Raw genomic sequence first — 21,357 nt, 5'->3', positions numbered from 1 at the left:
TTAATCTGTGTCAATATTGCAGGATGCGATCAGGTGGCCCTGTAAATATAGGAGGTGTCCATTTGCAATAGAAATGAATGGATGAGTATTTTTATCTGCAATTATGGTCCGTAATGGAGTGTGAGGTGTGTGCCAATATACAGAGCTTTACTAGCCTATTCTGCTGCCTTAAAGGGAATGTGTCGCGAATTAAACCTTTTTTTTTTTAAGCGTTGTTACTTATTGCTATTATATTTTTTAAGTTTTTTGCTGTATTTTTTTTTTTCTTCCATATGGTGGAAAGTATTAAAAATTAAATAATAATTTGACATGTTTTCCTATGTTGGCCACCAGGGGGAGAACTTCCCAGAATTACAGCAAGATGAATAAGGCAAAGCAACCTGACTCACAGCTGCCGTAAATGTGGGAGGGAATCTCACCCCCCCCCCTCCCTCAAGCCAGGAAAAGGTGTCTTCAAATTGCAAAGCAGTGTCCGGCAGCCATTTTGGGTGTGATTCTGCATCTGGCAGAAGTTATAGGAAACACCAAAAGGCTAAGTGTATGTTCACACGCTTACTAAACAAAGGGAAAACCGCTCCTGATTTTCAGCCATTTTTTAATCTAACTCACGTTTTTACGGCCGTTTTTGGAGCTGTTTTTCTATAAAGTCAATTAAAAACGGCTCCAAAAACGTCCCAAGAAGTGATGTACACTTCATTTTGGCGGGCATCTTTTTACGTGCCGGTTTTGGAAAACGACCACGTAAAAAACGCCCTGTCGGAACAGAACGCCGTATCTCCCATTGAAACCAATGGGCAGACGCTTGCAGGCGTCCTGCTTCCGATTTTTCAGCTGAAAACACTGCGTGTGAACATACCCTTAGAATGATGAAAGTGAAGAGAATGACTTTTCAGTTGACCGGTTCACACGCCGTGTATTTTTTGCACATTTTACGTGCCAAAAAGCACATTAAAAAAAATGCTTGATTACACTTGATTTTGCACAACTAGAGATTTATCGTTCGGGGGTCTGGGAAAGCTGGGTGACCACCATTACCCCCTCCTACTGGAGTGTGTTTGGGGATGTGACTAATGAACCTTTCACACTCCAGTAGGAGGGGTAATGGTGGTCACCCAGCTTTCCCAGACCCCTGAACGATAAATCTCTCTAGTTGTGCTGAGACTGAGAGGTTCATTAGTCACATTCCCAAACAGTCTCAGCACAACTAGAGAGATTTATCGTTCAGGGGTCTGGGAAAGCTGGGTGACTACCATTACCCCTCCTACTGGAGTGTGAGAGGTTCATTAGTCACATCCCCAAACAGTCTCAGCACAACTAGAGAGATTTATCGTTCAGGGCTTTCCCAGTACAGTTGCATCATGTGTCCTTCATACAAGGGGGGGGGGGCCCGTCGGGGGTCACGAAAGCGGGGGTCTGTGAGATAGAGAGTGGGACAGACAGAGACACACACCTTACCTGCAGTGCAGCTGGTCTTCAGTATGGCGCCTGCTATCTCCCTGCAAACAGCTGCTCTGCTGTGTGACTCTGACCTGCGTCTGCGCTGTACAGAGACAGAGAGCAGAGTCAATGGAACGGCTCCCGTTCATTGACTCCTATGCCCTGTAACTGCCGTATTCCATCTATGTATGCGTCGTTAATCGACACATACAGAGATAAAAAAAAAATGGCAGCCCCCATAGAGTAAAAGAAAGCAAAAAAAAAAAAAGAAAAAGTACAACACAAATAAATAAAATTTATTTTAATGACATACTAAAAGCAATATTATATAGGAAAAAATAATTTTGTGATCATCCTACCATATATCCAACTTTACAGGTGTTTAGAAAGGTGCGGAGTAGAGAGGGAACATCACAACTGTTATCACCCCTCACTCCGGTTTTGGGTAACCCGGAATTTGGCCCAGGTGTAAAGGATCTGCCAGGCACAGCTTCGGGGTTAACTTCCAGAGGTAATCAGTCTTCACCTGAGTCTATCTCTCTGAGACTGACTCCAGCTTCCACCACTCAGGCTGGCAGGCTTAGGAGTGGGAGAGCCTATCGCAGCCTGGCCAGACTCAGCTAGCTCCCGCCCTCTGTCTATTTATACCTGCCTTTCCTGTTCCTCCTTGCTTGTGATTCTTTCCGTGTGGTTTCCTGGCCCAGCTACAGCTCCGAACAATTTGATCCTGCTCCATTCTGACCCTGGCTTTCTGACGACTCTTCTGCTCTGCGTTTTGTACCTCGTGCTCTCCTGGTTTGACTTGGCTCGTTCACCACTCTGTTGCTCACGGTGTTGCCGTGGGCAACTGCCCCTTTCCCTTTGCTTTATATTCCCTTGTATGTTTGTCTTGTGCACTTACTGAGCGTAGGGACCGCCGCCCAGTTGTACCCCGTCGCCTAGGGCGGGTCGTTGCAAGTAGGCAGGGACAGAGTGGCGGGTAGATTAGGGCTCACTTGTCCGTTTCCCTACCCCTATCATTACACCAGGTCTGTCAGATCAGACCTTTAAGATATGGGTACAGCAGGGGCATTTTAGAGTAAGTAATTTTTATAGGGGCAATGCATGGCTGCGTGCAGGGTCGCCATCAGGAATTTCAGGGCCCCCTACAGCTAAATTTTCTGGGCCCCCCTACCGTGGCACCGCCTGTTAAAGGTACTCCGTCCAGCACTATATCATGCTACCCAGGGCCGCCATCAGGGGGGGTATTATGGGTACTGATGTGAGAGGCCCGGCCAAACCTAATTGAAAGGGGGGCCCGGCAACTGCCGCGACTTTCCTTTGGTAGAAAAAAAACAGGCCCCTGCAATGGGGCCCGTTTTTTTCACCAAAAGAATGTCGTGAGCTGCGGGCCCCCCTTTCAATTAGGTTTGGCCGGGTCTCTCACATCAGTACCCATAATACCCCCCCTGATGGCGGCCCTGGGTAGCATGGGGGTCGTCATGGGGGCCGGCAAACACTGCCGCCCGTGCGACCGATCGCGCGCACCCGCAAACTCCCGCGCATGCGCACCCGCGACCGCCTGGAACCGTGCACCGAATTTTGAGGCAGATTTTGACCTGCCCACACTATCTTGCCGCGTTTTTTGCCCGCGGCGATTGAGGACAGCAGACAAAAAACGTAGGGAAAAATGCATTTTCTGCCTCCCATTGATTTCGATGGGAGGTCAGAGGCGGAACCGCGGCAAGAAAGGACGTGCTGCTTTTTCTTTTTTCCGCGACTGGCTCCCATTGATTTCAGATTAAATCAATGGGAGGCGGTTTTGGAAGTTGTTTGGTGCTGATTCTGACGCAGTGTCCGAGTCAATATCAAGGCCCAAAAACTCTGAACTGGGCCTTATTGTTAGGGCTTATTCAGACGAACGTGTAATACATCCGTGCAACGTGCGTGATTTTCACGCGCCTCGCACGGACCTATCTAACTCTACGGGGCCGTGCAGACTGTCAGTGAGTTTCATGCAGCGTGTGTCCGTGTGTCCGCTGTGTAAAACTCACGACATGTCCTATATTTGTGCATTGTTCGCGCATCACGCACCCATTGAAGTCAATGGGTGCGTGAAAATCACGCCCAGCACTTCTGCAGCAGTATAAACTATGACTGAAAACAGAAAAGCACCACGTGCTACAAACATACAGAGTGTCATAATGATGGCGGCTGCGCGAAAATCACGCAGCCACGCATCATACGCTGCTGCCACACGGAGCTGTTATGGACCTTTTGCATGCGCAAAATGCCACGTTTTTGCGCACGCAAAAAGCACACGCTCGTGTAAATCCGGCCTTAGGGTAGGAACACACTAGGCATGAACACTGCGGATTTTATGCAACACATTTTATTGTGGAAAATCCGCAGGTATTACAGTCGCAGCAGAGGGGATGGGATGTGAACAAATCTCATCCACACGCTGCAAAAAAAATGGACCTGCAGTGCGGCTTTTGGCTTTTTAAGCCGCAGCATGTCAATTTATTCTGTAGAATCGCCGCTCCTCTGTTGCGGAAATGCTGCGGTTCTGCCGCAAAAATCACACATGAGAAAAAAAAAAGGCACTTTCTAAAATTATAAAAAAGTTTAGACTTGCCCCGGCCGTAGTCCTGGTGACGCGATCCTCTATTCTTAGCGCAGCCCGGCCTCCTGTCATGACGTTTCATCCCATGTGACTGCTGCAGCGGTCACATGGTCTACAGCGTCATCCCAGGAGGCGGGGCTACGTTCAGAAGAGAGAGATGCGTCACCAGGACTACGGCCGGGGCAAGTCTAAACTTTTTTTTCCCTGCAGGATTCCCGCAGCGGACAAGCCTCACGAAACCTGCGCCACTATTTGGTGCGGTTTTGCTGTCGGAATTCCCTGCGGCTACCGAGAGTTTTACTCAGCATATCCGCCTAGTGTGTTCCTACCCTTATGATGTCGCTCCTGGAGCTGCTGCCGGTCTCTAAATAGGCAGTTGGTCCAGTAGAATTTGGAATTATTTTTTTTTGTGAACCAGCTTAAAAAAATACAAAACTTTTGTGTTAGGGCCTGTTCACATCACCGTTCGCTTCCGTTTCGGGGTTCCGTCTGAGGTTTCCGTCGTGTGAACCCCGCAACGGAAAGTGAAAGTGACAGCACAGCTTCCGTCACCATTAGCGCAGTCGACTACGCTATTGATTCCGTCCGAAAACCTGCCGGAACGGTGACGAACGGAAACCATTAGCGATGTTTCCGTCACCATTGATCTCAATGGTGACGAAAACATCGCTAATGGTTTCCGTTCGTCACCATTTCGGCTTATCCGCCCCGGTAGCCGAAGGGAATTCTGCCCGCAAAACCGCACCAAATAGTGGCGCAGGTTTCGTGAGGCTTGTCCGCTGCGGGAATCCTGCAGGAAAAAAAAAGTTTCGACTTGCCCCGGCCGTAGTCCTGGTGACGCATCTCTCTCTTCTGAACGTAGCCCCGCCTCCTGGGATGACGCTGTAGACCATGTGACCGCTGCAGCAGTCACATGGGATGAAACGTCATGACAGGAGGCCGGGCTGCGCTAAGAATAGAGGATCGCGTCACCAGGACTACGGCCGGGGCAAGTCTAAACTTTTTTATAAATTTAAAAAAGTGCCTTTTTTTTTTTTCTCATGTGTGATTTTTGCGGCAGAACCGCAGCATTTCCGCAACAGAGGAGCAGCGATTCCACAGAATAAATTGACATGCTGCGGCTTAAAAAGCCAAAAGCCACACTGCAGGTCCATTATTTTTGCAGCGTGTGGATGAGATTTGTTCAAACCTCATCCACTCTGCTGCGACTGTAATTCGCTGCGGATTTTCCACAATAAAATGTGTTGCATAAAATCCGCAGTGTTCATGCCTAGTGTGTTCCTACCCTAAGGCCGGATTTACACGAGCGTGTGCTTTTTGCGTGCGCAAAAACGTGGATTTTGCGCATGCAAAAGGTCCATAACAGCTCCGTGTGTCAGCAGCGTATGATGCGTGGCTGCGTGATTTTCGCGCAGCCGCCATCATTATGACACTCTCTTTGTATGTTTGTAGCACGTGGTGCTTTTCTGTTTTCAGTCATAGTTTATACTGCTGCGGAAGTGCTGGGCGTGATTTTCATGCTCCCATTGACTTCAATGGGTGCGTGATGCGCCAACCACGCACAAATATAGGACATGTCGTGAGTTTTACGCAGCGGACACACGCTGCGTGAAAATCACTGACGGTCTGCACGGCCCCATAGACTAACATAGGTCCGTGCGAGGCGCGTGAAAATCACGCACGTTGCACGGACGTATTACACGTTCGTCTGAATAAGCCCTAACAATAAGGCCCAGTTCACAGAGTTTTTGGGCCTTGATATTGACTCGGACACTGCGTCAGAATCAGCACCAAAAAACTTCCAAAACCGCCTCCAATTGATTTAATCTGAAATCAATGGGAGCCAGTCGCGGAAAAAAGAAAAAGCAGCAAGTCCTTTCTTGCCGCGGTTCCGCCTCTGACCTCCCATCGAAATCAATGGGAGGCAGAAAATTCATTTTTCGCTGCGTTTTTTGTCTGCTGTCCTCAATCGGCGCGGGCAAAAAACGCAGCAAAAAACACGGCAAGATAGTGTGGGCAAGTCAAAATCTGCCTCAAAATTCTTTAAGGAATTTTGAGGCAGATTTTTTTTTGCCTGCAAAATACTGTGTGAACAGGGCCATACATAAACAGCACTTTGAGATAATTTACTCACCGTGTCAGAAGAGCTGCTCCCACTCCAGTCCTCTTCCGGCGATGTCTTCCAGGCGAGGTCTTCGGTCCAGACGTCCAGTCCTTCACCTCCAGCCAGGCTCCAGGTAAGTTTTGTCCATGTGTGACCGCGGCTGCGCGTGCTTCGTTCGCTAGTGCGCGCGCGGGCGATCGTGGGTGCGCGCGCGGACGATCGCGGGTGCGTGCTTCCGGGCTTTCGCGGGTGCGCGCGTTCTCGAGTGCGGGCGTTCGTGGGTACGCGCTCGCGACTGCGCACGCGCGGGAGTTTCCTTGTGCGCGCGATCGGTCGCGCGCGGGCGGTTTGACGGCCCCCCATAGGGAGGGGGCCTGCAGCAGCAGCAGCTCACGACATTCTTTTGGTGAAAAAAACGGGCCCCATTGCAAGGGCCCGTTTTTTCCTACCAAAAGAATGTCGCGGCAGTTGCCGGGCCCCCTTTCAGTTAGGTTTGGCCGGGCCCCTCACACCAGTACCCCTAATACCCCCTGATGGCGGCCCTGGCTGCGTGGAGAAGAGCTTTCCCAACCAGAGGGTCTCCCGGACGCGTCCCAATGGCAGGCGTTACAATTGACTCATTACTTGTCAAGACTACCTACACCGGCTTCCTATGACCGAGCTCTATCTTCCTTTGAAACTTTGTGTTCTCAAACGGGGCATGTGAGACGGGCCCTGTCCAGTCTTTACTGCGTGCTGCTCACTCCTGCTGAGGATTTCATCCCACCATATATTACGAAATGGGAAAGAGATCTTCAGATTACTCTAAGGGTATGTTCACACGAGGGCGTCCGTTACGGCGGAAATTACGGGTATGTTTCAGCCTGAAAACATCCCCGTAATTTCAGCCGTACCGGCATGTGCAGGCGCTTGAACGCCGCGTCCATTACAGCCAAATTACGGCCAAAGAAGTGACAGGTCACTTCTTTGACGCGGGCGTCTATTTACGCGCCGTCATTTGACAGCGGCGCGTAAATATACGCCTCGTGTGAACAGACAAACGTCTGCCCATTGCTTTCAATGGGCAGATGTTTGTCAGCGCTATTGAGGCGCTATTTTCAGACGTAATTCGGGGCAAAAACGCCCGAATTACGTCCGTAAATAGGCCGTGTGAACATACCCAAACACAAGAGCAAAGGGAAAAGATCATGCTCCTCACACATAAGGCGTCTATTAGTAACGCCTATCAGGAAACCAGTTTTAAAATACTATCCCGTTGGTACAGAGTCCCACATGTGCTACATAAAATGTTCCCGGATGTTTCTCCTTTATGTTGGAGATGCGGCAGAGAAGAGGGAACGCTTTTACATATATTCTGGAGCTGTGAGAACCTTCGCACCTATTGGTCAGAGGTTCAAGATATCATTCTGGAGATCACTGGAATCTCGCTGGGAGATGATCCGGCATGGATTTTGCTGCACCACCACGATATACCTGTGGGGCGCTACAGGAAGATGTTAGTGAGACATTTGCTGAACGCAGCTAAGGCTTGTATTCCGGGGGGTTGGAGATCCTCTGAGCCTCCTGTGACTAGACAATGGCTGGAGCGCATTCACGAAATTCGGAGAATGGAGGAGTTGCTCCATTCCGCACCCGAACGAGCAACGCAGTTTCAGAAAACCTGGTTCTATTGGTTTGACTTCTGCAAGTCGGACAGATACAAGAGGGCCATGGGTGAACTGATTAGTGGAGAACCAGGGAGCTCTTGAGTTCTCTCTGGTCTGTGATGTGCTGTGGGGGGGGGGGGGGAGTGAGGGGAGGACATCTCCCCTTCTCCCTCTTAAGATTTTCCCTATACCCCCCCCCTTCCTTTTGTCCTTCTACCCTTCGTTTACTTCCCTATTTGAATCAATCGTTACTAAGAATTGACTGAGATGTGGGTGATGGAGGGGCGGATGAGGGTGTAATGCTGGTATTCCTGTCTTGCTATACTAATGCTTGTAGTGTATTGATGGTACTATGTTGGGAGGACTTTGATTGCATATTTACTTATTGTTGTTGAAATATAGGTTGAAATGATCGGCCCTCATGGGCTTTTTATGTACCCATGTCACCCCCTTTTTTTTTCTGTATCCCCATTTCTTTTCTTGAAAATAAAAAATTTGAAATATAAAAAACAAAAAAAACAAAAGGAGGAAACCCAGCGTCTGGTGATGTCCATGGGTTCCAGACTTCAGGCCATCATTGCCTGCAAAGGATTCTCTACAAAGTATTAAAAAAACCATTTATGGTAATGTTAATTTGTCCAATCACTTTTGATCACCTGAAATGAGGAGGTTGTGTAGAAAAATGGTGGCAATTCCTAAACTTTTCACAGGAGATTTTTGTTTAACCCCTTGAAATAAACCTGAAAGTTTCAACTTCAATTGCATCTCAGTTGTTTCATTTCAAATCCAATGTGGTGGCAGCAAAACCCAAATCATGAAGATTGTGTCACTGCCCAAATAATTCTGGACCCAACCCACACACCCACCCACACAGCAAACACTCTGAACAAGCATAGCTGCAGTGTAAAGAATGGGGGTGGGACAGAGCAAGAGTATTGAACTACAGCGAAGCTGGAGTCATTGATCATATCCAAGCCCTTATGAAGATTAGTCTAAAATGATGAAGATCAAAGTTATAATATAAATTTTTTTTTTATTTGAAAAAATTAACAAATCTTCACAGAATAAAAACAGGAAGCGGATCATAAACTCAGCAGAACAATTAGAAGGTCGGCCAGATCAGGTTTCATTAGCGGTTGTGTCCAGCGTCTTTGTTAGCGGTTTTGTCCAGCAGTGCCGCCTTGTGGTCATTTTCTGTGCTACATCCTGGACCCCTATAACCCATTACATAGCTGGACAGAAAAACGACTGCACTACCACCCTGCAAACTGCAGCGGCAGCCATATTGGTTGTAAAAACTTTCCCATGAACAGATAAAACAAAGAAAAAGCCTCCACTGTAACCAGTGTCAGGAGGGGGCGCTAAAGCCGGTTTACTCTTCCAAACTGGATCTTTTATGCAATGGTAAAACTTGTATTTCCCAATAGATTTTCTCCATTAATATAAAACTATTTACACGTGATCATTCTTCATCAAATCTTGAGAGATAAAACGGCAGCGTTATCACAGTTCATACGGGATGCCTCGGATTCTCCGTGCGAGCTGCATGTCCTTCACAAAGAGAGTGCCCCTATTGGCCTGGTGACTGAAGAGGTAAGAATCTTCAAAGAGACTCATGAGGAAGTCCTCAGCTGACTGTGGATACAGAAGAGCATTAGTCCCTCTTAAAGTGACAGCACTCCCGGTATAATTTACTACACAGCTCGAAGGACTGATAAGATTTCACTTTTATGAGCTGTTAGCTAGAGTGATGGTGGGGGGGGGGGGGGGGGGTCTGGCCTCTGGAACTCCCACAATGCATCACAACCCCTATGCAAATGTCCCGCTAGGGCATATGGATGTGTTAGAGGGGGCGGGGGCTGAGTAGTGAACCACTGCAAAGAGCAGCTCCCTCTCTGGTTGACCCATGAATTACATGGACAGTGCATTGTATGAGATACTGACCTCTTGTAGCGCCATAAGTGCGGTGCTTTGCCAGTAGTAAAACACGCCGCGGGAATACTTCAGGCAGATCTCTCTCACCTGCAAGAATAAAAGGGGAATATCACTGACAATAAAGAGGAGCAGTTTTGCAGTTTTTCAGCCAGAATTACCTCCGGTGCCCAGGGCCAATACGCTGTGTACTTTTACGCCGCGTATCTGCCCTGTGTGAACATGACCTATTACCTTAATGTCCCCCAAGGAACATCAGGTAAACAGATTTAAAACATAACATGCTACCTGCAGCCACCACTAGAGGGAGCTCATTGTATATGGTTGTACATTGAACTTGGTAACAAAACAGTATGCAGTGAGCTCCCTCTAGTGGTGGCTGCAGGGAGACAAAATTATACCATGTAACTGTCTACGCAGGAGATTTAGAGCTCCGTTTCAGAAAACTGTGCTCACACTGCTGTAAAACGACATTAAGAAATTAATCAGCACAGAATGTTGGTCCTAAAAAGGATATAAATGTGGACGTTCAAATTTTAGATACTTTTCTATGACTGATAATTTGTGGTCCATCAAGTCCCATTGATACCTGATTAAAGGGGTTGTACCACGAAAATAATTTTTCACCTATCCACAAGATAGGTGATAAATTCCGGATCGCTGCGGGTTGTTAACAAGAGTGCGGGTCCCAGAGTGGTGGTCACTCAAGTCATTCTCTATGGCAGTGGTCCCCAACCTATTTTGCACCGAGGACCGGTGTGATGCAAGAACATTTTTGCGGGGACTGGCGGGGGGGGGGGGGGGGGGTGGGTGGAGGGGTTAGAGTCAGTTCACACATTGCGTAAATACGGCGTATACCTGTATTATAATGCGGAAAAATCGGCAGCATAATACAGTAGCAGCAAAGTGGATGAGATAAAACACGTCTCATCCACACGCTGCATAAACGGAGTAGAAAAAAGGCTCAGAAATTGACGTCACAACATCGCGCCTGCCTGCGCGGAGCCGCTCACGGCAGAGTGCATAATTGGGCAAGGAGCAGTCAAACTTGACTATTTCCGGCGATCCCATAGGGAATGAATAGAGCGGTCGGACTGCAGGTTGGAAATTCTTAGATCCCTCATTTCATAATATATCTTCATGGGTGTGAGCTGTGTTCTCAGATTCCCTTCCCAGGGCCATATAGTAACGTGCTTCCTGCAACCACCACTAGGGGGAGACGATTGTGCACATGCATACAGCTCCTGTTGTGCCTATATAAATCAGTCCTCAGTTTGCTCCCCCTAGTGGCGGCCTTGTGCTACAGAAATTTCGGTAAGTAACAGATTTTTACCTGCATAGAAACGAACCCTCTAAGATATAAAGCTGAGAAACGGATTACAATCTAGTATTACACGACCCGAGGTTATCTGGAATTCATTTTTAAAATAAAATATATAATGAGAGTGATAAGATGATCAAGGTGCAACTTTCTCTTACTTGGCGGAGATTGAGGAGGAGCTGCAGGTTTCTTCTGCGGCTGCGCCGACTTCCTGCGGGACGAGCTTTTCTGGGGTGGTTTCATGATGATGTAAAACGCTGCTGAGAGTCATACAATCAGTTAAGCAGATAAGAGACGGTGACAATTCAGCAGAATCACAGGTGACGTAGGATAAACTGAGCGGTTTTATACTGACTGATGCCACCAATGCAAGTGACAAGAAAGTGATGACATTGACGGTGAAGATATGAGATTGCCGGATGTCAGTAATTAACGCACGCTGCATCAATGAATACAATAGATCCTCGCGGCATCAATTACCAGAACAGCGACATCAATGATCTATTTAATAATGCGGCAACAGAAGAGCTACCCGCAGCAGATCCCGCAAGCAATGGGCAGATGTTTGCAGACGTAATGGAGCCGTCTTTTCAGGCGTGATTCGAGGCGTAAAACGCCTGAAAATAGGTCGTGTGCACAGAACCTTACAGAGAATCCGTAATCCAGACAAAGGTGGGAAATTTAAAACTGGAGCAAAGGAAAAGTGGAGCAGTCGTCATGGAAATGAAAGGCCGCAGCTGGAGGACGATGAGCTGCAACAACGCAGTACAAATATACAGAAATAAAACATCTAATAATCCATATGATCTCTAGACACGCAGCAGCGAAAATGTATAAAATCAACACACACGATAGATGAGGAGAAGAAACATTCAGTCGAGTGCGCAACTTTTCTTAGGACTCTCTGCTTTGTGCCGTTTCTCTGTTATTCCTCCTGGAAATGTAAGAATTGACAGCTGTGTGTTACCAGTTGGGGGTGTGTCCCTACACAAACTGACAACGTCCAATCAGTGCTGACAAAGAGACTGTAGGGACACGACCTTTGATGAGGAGAATGACAACACCAGGTTATCTATTAATACATACATTTCAGGAGAAGTGTCGGCTCCTCTTTAATAATATTGTCTGTATCCTGTATAATTCATGAGGACGCACGTGCTGCCCGGCGTGATCTCAGCGTCACCGTATCTATCAATGATTATACACTGAACTCTAGAAAACTGCCAGATACACCAGGACGACTGTATACATCAGAGTTTCCCAACCTTTTCAGGCTCGAGGCACCCCAGGGAAAAAAAATAATTCTCAGGGCACCCCTACCAAAAATTGTTTACAAAACGACAAAAAATGGCGAAAAACAAGCAGTACACTCTTAGGTTATGTTCACACAACGTTTTTTTGTAAGGCAGAAACTAAAAGTCTGCCTCGAAATTCATTTACGAATTTTGAGGCAGATTTTGAATTGACAGCGCTGTTTGACTTTTTTTTATTTATTTTTTCCCCACATTTTTTTTAAGCCGTTGAAGCGAATGCAAAAACCGCAGACAAAAAAGCACCAAACGAGCGCCGCAGGTTTTTTCTGCCTCCTATTAATTTCAATGGGAGGTGAGAGGCGGAAACCACTTGAAGACCGTCAGCCCCCCACTCACAGTAATAACCGTCAGCCCCACACACACAGTAATGACCGTCAGCCCCCCACTCCCAGTAATGACCGTCAGCCCCCCACTCCCAGTAATGACCGTCAGCCCCCCACTCCCAGTAATGACCGTCAGCCCCCCACTCCCAGTAATGACCGTCAGCCCCCCACTCCCAGTAATGACCGTCAGCCCCCCACTCACAGTAATGACCGTCAGCCCCCCACTCACAGTAATGACCGTCAGCCCCCCACTCACAGTAATGACCGTCAGCCCCCGCACACACAGTAATGACCGTCAGCCCCCCCACTCACAGTAATGACCGTCAGCCCCCCCACTCACAGTAATGACCGTCAGCCCCCCACTCACAGTAATGACCGTCAGCCCCCCACTCACAGTAATGACCGTCAGCCCCCCCACTCCCAGTAATGACCGTCAGCCCCCCCACTCCCAGTAATGACCGTCAGCCCCCCCACTCCCAGTAATGACGTCAGCCCCCCCACTCCCAGTAATGACGTCAGCCCCCCCACTCCCAGTAATGACCGTCAGCCCCCCACTCCCAGTAATAACCGTCAGCCCCCGCACACACAGTAATGACCGTCAGCCCCCCACTCCCAGTAATGACCGTCAGCCCCCCACTCCCAGTAATAACCGTCAGCCCCCCCACTCCCAGTAATGACCGTCAGCCCCCCACTCACAGTAATGACCGTCAGCCCCGCACTCCCAGTAATGACCGTCAGCCCCCCACTCACATTATAATGACCCCTCAGTAAAGCCACCATCAGCCTCCGTCCCCCCAGTAAAATGACCATCAGCCCCCTCCAGTAAAGCCACCATCAGCCTCAGTCCCCCCGCCCCCCGATAAAATAACCATCTGCCCCTCTAGTAAAGGGACCATCACAGACAGAAAGTGTGATTACCCCTGGGGAAGGAATAAATAAGGAGGTATAAGAACAACAACTCCCAGCATGTCCAGGATGTTATGTGATATCAGAGAAAGTTTACAGGAGGAGGTATAAGAGGAGAGGACTACAACTCCCAGCATGTCCAGACTTAGTATGGGATATCAGAGGACATTATAGGGAGGAGGTATAAGAGGAGAGAACTACAACTCCCAGCATGTCCAGACTGTTATTATGGTATATCAGAGGACATTACAGGGAGGAGGTATAAGAGGAGAGAACTACAACTCCCAGCATGTCCAGACTGTTCTTATGGGATATCAGAGGACATTACAGGGAGGAGGTATAAGAGGAGAGAACTACAACTCCCAGCATGTCCAGACTGTTATTATGGGATATCAGAGGACATTACAGGGAGGAGGTATAAGAGGAGAGAACTACAACTCCCAGCATGTCCAGACTGTTATTATGGGATATCAGAGGACATTACAGAGAGGAGGTATAAGAGGAGAGGACTACAACTCCTAGCATGTCCAGACTTAGTATGGGATATCAGAGGACATTACAGGGAGGTGTAAGAGGAGAGAACTACAACTCCTAGCATGTCCAGGCTGTTATTATGGGATATCAGAGGACATTACAGGGAGGAGGTATAAGAGGAGAGGACTACAACTCCCAGCATGTCCAGGACGTTATTATGGGATATCAGAGGACATTACAGGGAGGAGGTAGAAGAGGAGAGGACTACAACTCCCAGCATGTCCAGGACGTTATTATGGGATATCAGAGGACATTACAGGGAGGAGGTAGAAGAGGAGAGGACTACAACTCCCAGCATGTCCAGGATGTTATTATGGGATATCAGAGGACATTACAGGGAGGAGGTATAAGAGGAGAGAACTACAACTCCTAGCATGTCCAGGCTGTTATTATGGGATATCAGAGGACATTACAGGGAGGAGGTGTAAGAGGAGAGAACTACAACTCCTAGCATGTCCAGGCTGTTATTATGGGATATCAGAGGACATTACAGGGAGGAGGTATAAGAGGAGAGGACTACAACTCCCAGCATGTCCAGGACGTTATTATGGGATATCAGAGGACATTACAGGGAGGAGGTAGAAGAGGAGAGGACTACAACTCCCAGCACATCCAGGACGTTATTATGGGATATCAGAGGACATTACAGGGAGGAGGTAGAAGAGGAGAGGACTACAACTCCCAGCATGTCCAGGACGTTATTATGGGATATCAGAGGACATTACAGGGAGGAGGTAGAAGAGGAGAGGACTACAACTCCCAGCATGTCCAGGACGTTATTATGGGATATCAGAGGACATTACAGGGAGGAGGTATAAGAGGAGAGAACTACAACTACCCACATTCCCCTGGCTCCATTTCTCACACAACTGCTAAGAAAGTAAAGAAAACCGCACTTACCCTGCCCAGTGTTAAAGGGGTTTTCCAATCCTTTTTTTTTTTTTTTAAATCAATGCAATGTTCCTCTATTAATATATTAGTGCACTCTGACTAGCTTTTTCTTGATAATAAATGGTTTTAGTAACATTACTCCCTATTGTTTACCTTGAGAGGTTTGTTTTGCTCAGTAAGTTCATTCCTCTTCTCTTCCTGTGTTTCTCCTCCCTGCATGCACTGCTCTAGTCCCAGCATGCAATGTGCATGCAGCAGTGCACTTGCTCCGCCTACTACACCCAGCTCTACTAACTTCTGCAATCTCAGTCTTCATTTTGGTGCTCTCATTCTATTACTGATAGCACAAGCTGAAATCACTGGATATCTGCGTTTTTAACCTCTTAACGCCGAAGGGCGGATATATCAGTCCTCTGCAGCTGCTAGTTCGCGCAGGAGGAGGGATATATCCGTCCTGTGATGGCGCGGGTACTGCCAGTGTACCCACACGATCAGCGGCAGGAGCACGGCTGTTATACACAGCCTGGCTCCTGCTGCAACTGCCGGAATCGAAGCGCGCTCCGATTCCGGCAGTTTAACCCATTAAATGCCGCTGTCAATAGTGACAGCGGCATCTAATGTGTTTGACAGAGGGAGGGAGCTCCCTCTGTTTTATACTGACAGGCAATAATGCTTTGGTATACGAAGTATACCAAAGCATTATATATGCGATCGGCACATCGCATAGTGAAGTCCCCTGGTGGGACTAAAAAAAAAATGTCAATCCGTTAAATAAAGTTGGTGAAAAAACAAAAAAAAAATTACAGTGAAAATCAAATAAAACTACTTTTTTTGCCCAAAAAGTGTTTTTTTTAAAGTAAAAGTGTCAAAACAAATCACACATACACATATATGGTATCCCCGCGATCGTAACCACTTGAACAATAAAATTAACACATTAATTAAACCGCTGGATGAACGGCGTCCAAAAAAACAACGGCAAAATTCGTTCTTTTCTCCCATTCCCACCATAAAAAATTAAATAAAAATTAATCTAAGTCCTATGTACCCCAAAATAGTACTAATGAAAACTACACATTGTCCCGCAAAAATCAAGCCCACATACGGCCACATAGACGGAAAAATAAAACCGTTACCGCTCTTGGAACGCGGCGATGCAAAAACAAGTAATTTTTTTCTAAAAGGGTTTTTATTGTGCAAACGTAGGAAAACATATAAAACCTTTACATATTTGGTATCCCCGTAACCGTGCCGAGCCATAGAATAAAGTTAACATGTTATTTACGCTGCATAGTAAACGGCGTAAATTTATAACGTGAAAATCAATGCTGGAATAGCTGATTATTTTCAATTCTCTCCTAAAATAAAGTTAATAAAAGTTAATCGATATATTATAAGCATCTAAAAATGCTGGAATTACAAAATAAAACTCGTCCCGCAAAAAACAAGCCCTTATACGGCTATGTCGACGGAATAAAAAAAAAGTTACGACTCTTGGAATGTGACCGTGAAAAAAACAAAAATTATCCTTGGTCATTAACGTGCAAAATGGCCCGGTCATTAAGGGGTTAAACGGTTTAAAGAGGTCTTCTGGTACCAAAACAGTGGAAACCCCCAAAAGGTGCCCCCATTTTGGAAACTAGACCCCTTGAGGAATTCATTGTAGTTTTCATGGGGTACATGCGGCTTTTTGATCAGTTTTTATTCTATTTTTAAGTGGCGTGGTGACTAAAAAAACAGCAATTCTACTATTGTTTTTTTATTCTATTTTTGTTACAGCGTCACCGTGCGCTATAAATGACATATTCACTTTATTCTGCGGGGCGATACGATTAGGGCTCATTTACACGAGCGTGTTATACATCCGTGCAACGCGCGTCGCTGGGACCTATGTTAGTCTATGGGGCCGTGCAGACAGGTGCGCGATTTTCACGCAGCGTATGTCCGCTGCGTGAAACGCACGACGTCCTATATTTGTGCGCTGTTCGCACATCACGCACCCATTGAAGTCAATGGGTGGGTGAAAACCACGCATGTCGCATGGAAGCAATTCCGTGGGACGCGCGTGATTCGCGCAACAGCACTGTAAAGGATGAATGAAAACAGAAAAGCACCACGTTCTTTTCTGTTTACAAACATCCAAACGGAGTGTCATAATGATGGCGGCTGCGCGAAAACCAGGCAGCCGCGCATCATAAAGGGCTGACACACGGTGCTGTTAATTGCCTTTTGCGCACGCAAAACGCCGCGCTTTTTGCTTGCACAAAATGCACACGCTCGTGTAAACTCGGCCTTACGGTGACACCAGATGTTTATAGTTCTTTTGTCTTATGGCGTTTGCACAATAAAATACGTTTTGTAAAAAATCATTCACTTTTTGTGTTACCTTATTCTAAGAGCCAGAACTTTATAATTTTTCCATCAATAAAGCCGTGCGAGGACTTATTTTTTGCGTAACGAACTGTAGTTTCGATCAGGACCATTTTTAGGTACATGCAACTTTTTGATCTATTTTTAATAAATTTTTTGGGAGGTGAGGTGACCAAACAATTGTGATTTTGGTACGGTTTATTATTATTTTCTTTTACGGCGTTCACCGCGCGGGATAAATAACGAAATAATTTTGTAGTTCAGGCCGTTACGGACGCGGCGATACCAATTATGTATATTTTATTTATTTATATATTTTTATTAATAAAAAAGGACTGATAAGGGAAAAAAAGGGGATTTTTTTTAACTTTTATTTTCTTATTTTTACACATTTTTTTTTTTTACTTTATTACTTTGTCCCACAAGGGGACTTGAGGGCAGGAGGCCCTGATCACTATTCTAATACTCTGCACTACATGCGTAGTGCAGTGTATTAGAACTGTCAGCTATTCACTGACAGCAAGCATAGTGGGTCCTGACTTTGTCAGGACCCATTAGGCTTCCGTCGATGGCATAGCCGGACGCCATTGTTTGGTGTCCGGTTGCCATAGTAACCATCGCCGGCCGCTATCGTGTAGCAGGCCGGCGATGGTAACTTAACCCCTAAAAAGCCGCGATCTCTATTGAACGCGGCTTTTAAGGGGTTAGACAGCGGGGACACAGCGATCGGTCCCCGCTGTAGGAGCTGCGGCAGCTGCTGTACGAGACAGCAGCTGTCACAGCTCCTGCACCTGTCGGGAAGACGGCCGAAACGGCCGTTATTCCCGCAACTTCGTATTCCGTCGGTAATTTATAAGGGGTTATAATTTCACAGAGCATGCGCGGTGGAGTGTGTTAACCACGCATGCTCTGAGATAAAGAAGCACGTGGTACGGTTACGTCATTTGTGACGTAACCGTACAGTGTGAAAGCCGGAAACCGGAAGCAAGGCAGAAGACTAAATGGACGGGTCTGCACAGGAAGTGCAGATTTTGCTTCACTAAGGGGGCGGTGACGGAGGAGGATATACGACGCTACAGCCATCTGATGAAACGTAAGTACATTGTAAAGTTATATCATTTTCATTGTTTTATTTAAATAAATGTAATTTTTTAGTTCCGGAATACCCCTTTAATGGCTCCTCTCCCTCCGTCAGGCTTCTAGTGGGAAGCGGTGGGCGGTGCTTGTAACAGACGTCCGCGCGTCACGTCTGCTACAACGTCGGGGGCGGAGCTTGTAGCAAAAAAAAATAAAAAAAATTTAAAAAAAAAATTTGATTTTTTTTTTGCCGTGGATGAGCCGCGGCACCCCTGAACAGCTCTCGGCACCCCGGTTGGGAACCACTGGTATAGATTATATAATAGCCCCACAATATAAAAGCCAAGAAAAACCAAAAGGCTCCCGCACTGCGTTCTTCCAGGTTATGTATCGCCCCCTTGTGGCTAATAGAAGAAGTACACCAAATGTTCAAACCATCGCTAAAGCCAACAAAACTATATCCTGATGTTTCATCTCCCACAATCTATAATAATTATAATACACGATCACCGCGCGGTCTCAATGACGTCATCAAGACCTCGGGCTGTAAAGAAAAGCCTGTTTATACCCCTGGGTTCCAGGATGGGTCTATTTTAGGCTCGATGGGTTTCTATCAAGTTCTATAGAAAATGCTTAGAAACGTTGTGATATAAAAAAAAAAACCTTTTATTGACATTAAGACCCCTTTACCAATGCCGATAATCATACGAGCGCTTGTTTTCGATCACGGGCAGCGACGATCAGACGATAAATTGCACTGATTGGTCAGCTGATCACATTTTTTATGCGTCCCAAAAAATCGTCGTTGTCCACAGCGTACAAACAGGGGATGTGCTGCCGACAATACGTAAACTGTACGAGCACGGACCATCGTATTAACCATCGCTCATCCCCGTACAGCGTGCGTCGGCTCGTGTAAATGAGCGCCGACTCACTGGATACATCGTTGATCGTGCAAGTTCCATCTATTGAAAAACTGTAAACAGGGAGGAGGGGGATGCAGCTGCAGTTTCTTATGCCCCAAGCACGCGACCATATTTTTCATCAGTAATTACAGCAGGGACTCTCCCATAGAAGTCTATGGGCGCTTCCGTAAATACGGGCGGCTATGGATACGCATCCGTACTCTGACCGTATTTATGGAAGCGTTGCTATGCAACATGCTGATGACATCATTTGCATCCTCCCTCTTTTTTTTTACGGATCCGTATATACCGATGCAATATGGACAGTTTTTCGGGATAGATGAAAATACGGTCGTGCGCATGGGGCCTTACTTGGTGTTGCAATGAGGGGGAGGGGTAGCGGCTGGTACTTGCTAGTTATACTATTACTGATATACTCATTAAAGGGGTCTTTCCATCAGACACATTTATGACGTATCCATAGGATGTCAGATAGATGAGGGTCCCACCTCCGGCTTTGTCTGATCTGTTTCCGTAACTCCCATAGTAGTGAATGCGGGTCCCAGAGGTGGAACCCCAATCTACCTGACATTTATGACATATCTGCTCGTTTGCTCCGGTCACACGGAACTATGGATAACACGGAGCTATGGATGACACGGAGCTATGGATGACACGGAGCTATGGATAACACGGAGCTATGGATAACACGGAGCTATGGATGACACGGAGCTATGGATGACACGGAGCTATGGATAACACGGAGCTATGGATAACACGGAGCTATGGATAACACGGAGCTATGGATAACACGGAGCTATGGATAACACGGAGCTATGGATAACACGGAGCTATGGATAACACGGAGCTATGGATAACACGGAGCTATGGATGACACGGAGCTATGGATGACACGGAGCTATGGATAACACGGAGCTATGGATAACACGGAGCTATGGATAACACGGAGCTATGGATAACACGGAGCTATGGATGACACGGAGCTATGGATGACACGGAGCTATGGATGACACGGAGCTATGGATGACACGGAGCTATGGATAACACGGAGCTATGGATAACACGGAGCTATGGATAACACGGAGCTATGGATAACACGGAGCTATGGATAACACGGAGCTATGGATAACACGGAGCTATGGATAACACGGAGCTATGGATAACACGGAGCTATGGATGACACGGAGCTATAGATAACACGGAGCTATGGATGACACGGAGCTATGGATAACACGGAGCTATGGATGACACGGAGCTATAGATAACACGGAGCTATGGATGACACGGAGCTATGGATAACACGGAGCTATGGATGACACGGAGCTATAGATAACACGGAGCTATGGATGACACGGAGCTATGGATAACACGGAGCTATGGATAACAGGGAGCTATGGATGACACGGAGCTATGGATAACACGGAGCTATGGATGACACGGAGCTATGGATGACACGGAGCTATGGATGACACGGAGCTATGGATAACACGGAGCTATGGATAACACGGAGCTATGGATAACACGGAGCTATGGATAACACGGAGCTATGGATAACACGGAGCTATGGATGACACGGAGCTATGGATGACACAGAGCTATGGATAACACGGAGCTATGGATGACACGGAGCTATGGATGACACGGAGCTATGGATAACACGGAGCTATGGATAACACGGAGCTATGGATGACACGGAGCTATGGATGACACGGAGCTATGGATAACACGGAGCTATGGATAACACGGAGCTATAGATAACACGGAGCTATGGACGACACGGAGCTATGGATGACACGGAGCTATGGATGACACGGAGCTATGGATAACACGGAGCTATGGATAACACGGAGCTATGGATGACACGGAGCTATGGATAACACGGAGCTATGGATAACACGGAGCTATAGATAACACGGAGCTATGGATAACACGGAGCTATGGATGACACGGAGCTATGGATAACACGGAGCTA

At 47.0% G+C, this 21,357-nt stretch overlaps 1 long non-coding RNA gene across 1 annotated transcript; it reads right to left on the bottom strand.

The window, feature by feature from the left end:
- Positions 1 to 8,805: 8,805 nt before the first annotated feature.
- Positions 8,806 to 11,299, bottom strand: LOC142684078 (uncharacterized). Its single transcript, XR_012853981.1, has 3 exons — positions 11,204 to 11,299; positions 9,737 to 9,814; positions 8,806 to 9,427 (listed from the first exon to the last, which is right to left on the bottom strand). It is a non-coding gene; the product is annotated as an uncharacterized LOC142684078 (long non-coding RNA).
- Positions 11,300 to 21,357: the final 10,058 nt, after the last annotated feature.

This window comes from Rhinoderma darwinii (genome assembly GCF_050947455.1).
Source record: "Rhinoderma darwinii isolate aRhiDar2 chromosome 4 unlocalized genomic scaffold, aRhiDar2.hap1 SUPER_4_unloc_4, whole genome shotgun sequence".
NCBI lineage: Eukaryota > Metazoa > Chordata > Amphibia > Anura > Rhinodermatidae > Rhinoderma > Rhinoderma darwinii.
Note: the sequence above shows the minus strand (reverse complement) of the source record. Positions and strands in the feature narration are given on the sequence as shown.